General features: G+C 37.3%; 1 long non-coding RNA gene across 1 annotated transcript in view; it reads left to right on the plus strand.

Moving 5' to 3' along the window:
• The window catches only part of LOC116078155, an 87,051-nt gene extending 82,343 nt beyond the window's left edge, over positions 1–4,708 (plus strand). The window contains exon 4 of the long non-coding RNA XR_004113438.1: positions 4,633–4,708. This is a non-coding gene — a long non-coding RNA (uncharacterized LOC116078155). The remainder of the gene's footprint in view (positions 1–4,632) is intronic.
• Positions 4,709–5,759: the final 1,051 nt, after the last annotated feature.

The following is a 5,759-nucleotide window of genomic DNA, read 5'->3' on the forward strand; positions in this document are numbered from 1 at the left end:
ATACAAGAAGCCTATAGAACTCCAAATAGACTGGACCAGAAAAGAAATTCCTCCTGTCACATAATAATTAAAACACCAAATGCTCTAAACAAAAAATGAATTTTAAAAGCAGTAAGGGAAAAAGGTCAAGTTACATATAAAGGCAGGCCTATCAGAATTATGCCAGACTTCTCACCAGAGACTATGAAAGCTAGAAGATCCTGGGCAGATGTCATACAGACCCTAAGAGAACACAAATGCCATCCCAGGCTACTATACCCAGCAAAACTCTCAGTTACCATAGATGGAGAACACAAGATATTCCACGACAAAACCAAATTTACAAAATATCTTTCCACAAATCCAGCCCTACGAAGGATAATAGATGGAAAACGCCAACATACAAAACTACAAAACTACACCTAGAAGAAGCAAGAAAGTAATCTTTCAACAAATCCACACAAACCTAACCCCACCCCTTACAACAAAAACAACAGGAAGTAACAACTACTTTTTCTTACTACCTCTTAATATGAAAATTAATATCACCAACATATCCTAATCGATTGAAATCTAAAAATATAAGGAATTAGAAATTTGTTGACTGTCATCCAATGGTCTCTCTAATTTGGTAATTGGAGAAATAGGTCCAATATTATACAATCTATATACACTTTCAGCTTGCTTGTTCATGATATTGTCTTGCTGTGTACAACATAATGGTCTTGAGATCTTGCTTCTCCTATTTCAGCCTCTCTATTAGTAGTATTGTTTATTTCATGTCTTTACACTATGCTATGGTTTTCAGAACAGCTTAAATACTTTAAAGGTACTTATATACCCAAAAGAAATGTAGACAATTAAATTGGGAGGGGTTTTGTAAGAGAACAACAAAGAGTGAGACTGAATGCTTTGCTTGACGTTTGTAACTCTTGTATCAAGTTACCACAGTAAGAGCCAAGATTTTAACCTCTACTAAATAGAAAACAAACAAACAAACAAAAAACACTTTATATATTTATGTTCATTTAAGAAAATATTAGTAGTGATGTATTATTTTGAAATATACAGTTAATATGTTTGGAGTTATTTATAATTTATATTGAGAAAAACGTATGTATTTTCAGTAATGCCGTAGACAAGCATCTACATAAGACTGTTAAATTGATTGTTGTTTTATATGAAACAGCTTTTATGATACTCATTTTTATTGTGATAATATTTTATAAATTTTAAAGAATATGACAAAAAGATATTGTAGGTATTGAAGGGGTCTCTGGGGGGAATTGGGGTACAAAAGGAAAACAAGAATGTGATTTAATTCTATTTACTTACAATATGTTTTTAAATGTTAACAAATTCAGATAAATTGAAATCATGTATCTTTTCTCATCATAATGCAATAAAACTTAAAAAATTAAAAAAAAGAAGTGAATGCTGACAGGAAAAAAAAGAATGAGAGTTTTATTTTACATCTTCTTATTAGTTATGAATAATTCCCAAGAAAAGAAGGATAGAAACCAACTCCTGTTACAGCGTTGAAACCTGAAGGCCAAAGTATCACTCTGTCATCCATTTATGGCAGTAGTTTTCAACCTTTTTAATGCTATGACTCTTTAATGCAGTCCCTAAGTTTTTGGTGACCCCAACCATAAAATATTTTCCTGACTACTTCATAACTGTAACTTTGTTACTGTTATGAGTTGTAGTGTAAACCTCTGTGTTTTCCCGTGTTCTTAGCGACCCCTGTGAAAGAGCTGTTCAACTCCCAAAAGGGTTGGCACTCATGGTTGAGAACTGATGATGTTTTTGTTCTTGACTTTGGCAATGAGCCCACTTCTTTATCTAGTTTTCTGGTGTCTTTTATTGACTCATGTCTTTAAATCATCAATTTTGTTGATTTATTAAGTATTCCACATTATCTACTAAAATTACACATTTGATATCTTAAAGCAGGCTTCTCAATTTTGAAGCTGACTTGGGTTTTATTTCTGTTTTATAGTATTTATTCCTTTAAATTGTATTTCACCTTTTCTATTCTAGTCTCATCTCCTTTTCAGGCAGGGGTGCGGGGACACAGAAGCAAACCAAGAAGAGGGAAATTTGCTTTCTTTCTCATCTATTAACTTTGTTATCTCCCCTCTGGAGTCCCCTTACCATAGAGAAAAGGGAACATTGATCATAAAAGTGCAGAGATTTAAAAAGCCTTCATTGTTTTTATCCCTAAAAACTCAGAATTCAGCAACTGGCTTACGCCCAGCTACCACTCCTACGCAGGAATTCATTTGTAACATCTGCATGGATGAATATGCTGACCAAATCACAGAATTCCTTTCTTTTGCTCAGCGTTCTTCCTCTGGACCTTTATCCTATGGTTGCTATTTCTGTCCTCCTCACACCTCCTCTCTTTCCTCCAGACTCTGGTACACTGGATGGTTTTCCTGACTGGCAGTGCCTTGAGAGTTTATCTGGAACTATTTGCTCTTAACCATGCTGTGCTTCTCTCTGCTTTTCATTTTTATTATTTTGAATCTGTGATTTCTTTTACATTTATTTCATTAGCATACATTCACTGAACACAACAAGAGGCTTCCTGGAGGCGCTATTTTAAGTGTGTGGCATTCACCTCTGCATTTTTAATTGGATTCCCACAATTGCTGGATTCTAGTTGCTGGCTAAACTTATGCTTCTAAATTCATTTGGGCTCTTGATCTCTTCCTTTACTTCAAAATTCTCTAACTTTCTTTACTCTTTCCTGTAAAGATTTTTAAATTTAAAAAAAAATCAATCTTATCTTCAAACAGAAGTTTAGATGGAAGGAAAATATGAAGTGGTTAAAGTATTTGAAAGACTTTGGACAGAGGTTCAAGAGGGATACTGAGACAGATTACAGAATAGGGGGTTTATTAGAAAAGTACTAATCCCATAGACAGACAGAAGAGAGAGGTAATAGTACAGCAGTAACTCTGAGGAATGTTCCCAGTTCCAGTACCAGAGGCAGGCAACAAGGCAAGGGTTCTAGACAGAGAAAATCAGAGTTCATGCGGCGGTCTATACCTTTCTGAGGATAAACGAAGTTTCTCAGGCTCCTTGATTTTCAGGCAGCAGTCAGGACATGTAGTGCTAAGCCTGATGTGTGGCTGCCAATGTTCCCTTTGGTATAAACTCACTTGACAGTTGAAATCTTAGTACTGGGAAGTCTGTTAGCTAGGGACTCACTATGTCTCAGGAGGATGGTCTTTACAGTCTGTGAGAGGAGACAGTCTCTTGCAAATCCACTGGTCTGAGCAGCAGCTGAATTCTAATACTAGATTCTTATAATTTTAAAAAACTTGTATCCCCAATTAAATTCTCTACCATGAGTGAGTTTGTACCTCCTCTCTTCTCACAGTCAAGGGTTAAGAAGGCATGGTCACTCCCCCAACAAGGACAGCAGTCTCCCAGGAGGTGCTCAGCAGTATGTGATGAGAGGACAGAGACAGAGAAATCCTAGGTAGGAAGACCTGGTGACATTGTCCCTACAGGGTTCAACTTGGAGAAGCAGGCACATGAACCTTTAGGGATGTACCTAGGCAAGGTGTTTTCCTCCGAATTCATGTAGGGCATTCTCTGAGTAAAGCTCCATACCAGCTGGTTCTCAGTCAGTATAAGGGTGCTTCTATGTGGCTCAGGTATGTTGTGTGTCTTTCTTATTCCCCCTGCAAGTCTTTCCACAAAATAGTCAAGCATTGTCAGGCTTGCCAAGGATTCATGGCAGTGAGAGGTACAATACTGCCGAGAATGACATTGAGTGGGCACCCCACCACAGACTAAATGAAGTAGAAAGCTGATAGACAGAAGCACCAATACAAGGAGAAAATCAGCATCCTAGAAGTCCAGAGTCCCAGCTAAAATGAACAGTGCACCACTTTCTTCAAGATCATCCTCTGTTAGTTGCACAAATAGAATACCCGTGGCAGCCCAGAAGGTGACAGGGTGACCTATGGAAGTAGCGACCCAAATGAAGCATTGTCAAAATCCCCAAGTTTGTATTCCCCTCTCCCACATCCCAGGGGAGAGTGAAGAATGAAAGTGGACCTGGGGAGCTCTTTATCAGGCTGAATAGCTAGCTGTTCCACTGCAACCATGCTAAGGCAAATGGCCTAACACACTGTATTAAACTGAAGTCCAAACTGGGTTTGACTGGTTTGTGTTATCCAATAAGTAGGAGTGCTCATTGGAAAGGTCAGAGACACTTTGGAAAACCAAGATGCTATATTAAAAAGTAGGAAGCAATACTTTAAATGGAAACAATGCTTTTAGCAAAATGATAAGAACTTAAATCTGTTATTATGAGTATATGCTAATTTTATATTTTTCCAAACCATGCTTTTTGTCAATAATTCATTTTTAGTTAGTTTTCATTTAAAAATTTATCAAATATTCTCATCATAGAGAAAAATGAGACACCAATATGATCAACAATAGTCTTTGTGCTTTTTCCTCCCTTTTCATTGTATGTGTGTGTGTGTGTGTGTGTGTGTGTGTGTGTGTGTGTGTGTGTGTGTTGCATCAGTGATTAAGGGTTTGAGTGGTCTATTCCTATCTTATTTTTCCCTGAAAACTGACATTTTTCATATATTGTTTTATAATGTACATGTGTATCTTTTTCAGGAGCCCTGGCATTGTAACATTCGGGAGATGTTGACATACGGTTAGTTTGGTAGCTCTCTCTGTACCTGTCCTCATACCTACAGCAAAAAGGTACGTCTCAGGATTGTACCCAAAGTTACAGTTTTTATTGCTTAGCTTACACCTTACTCTCTGGGTTTTCTTTCGGTTACCAAAGCGTTCTCTCTATTCTGCCTTGTCTTCCTTCCTTTCAAATAGCTCAACAAATAGTGTGATGTCACTTCCTTCAAATGAACCGTCTGTGTGTATGTCGTTGTCTTACCCAGAGCATGCTCTTTCATAGTTTTTCATGTTAGTCCAAGGATTTGGTAAGATCTTGGCTAATATACAGGAAAAAAAAAAATCAAAGATCTCACAGAGAGAACTCAAGGCACCAATATTCCCTTTGTCAGTCCTACTCTTGGCTACAACTTATGGACAATGGTGTGACTCTTTGGTAAGAAGTGTGTCTGTGTTGCATGGCAATTCTTGTGGCAATTCCTCTGTAGACTTTCCAGCAGGCAGGGAAAAAATGATCAGGGTGAGGTGAAAGTGAAACTCAGTCAAATTTTATTAAAGCTAGCCCTGGAATAGTTCTTCTAGAGTCTGGTCCAGATCATTATACTTTAGCCATATTTATACACAGCCCAATTTTGGAAAAAACCATATTAAGTTAATAATTAACTTAGTCGCATGTCTACAATAATTTAAGATTTGTTTAAATTGAAGTGTTTTACAAAGTCCGTGTGACTTCATCCTTAAGATGATTTCTTGTTGGTCTAGAAATGTCTCTCAAGATAAGAGTCTATGGAAAATGAGGTAAGCATCATGCCTGTGGGTGTCAGGATTGGCCTGGTCCTAAGATAACATAAAAGTCACTTACTCTGTTGTAAAGTGAAAGTGACTTCATTCATAAGAATGAGTTTTAAGGCCTAAGCAGAATTCTCAAGATTTATGGGGAAAGGATCTGGGATACCTAAAACCAAAAATTCTGGAAGATATGGACATAGCCTGTCTCATCAGACAGCCACAAATCAGTAGGTTATAAAACTCCATCACTTCTGGCACTCCTGAAAGAGCAACTACATACCTCAGTCCACTGAAGAGGTAAGCTGTGTGATTTCCTTTCC

This window comes from Mastomys coucha, unplaced genomic scaffold (assembly GCF_008632895.1).
Source record: "Mastomys coucha isolate ucsf_1 unplaced genomic scaffold, UCSF_Mcou_1 pScaffold11, whole genome shotgun sequence".
NCBI lineage: Eukaryota > Metazoa > Chordata > Mammalia > Rodentia > Muridae > Mastomys > Mastomys coucha.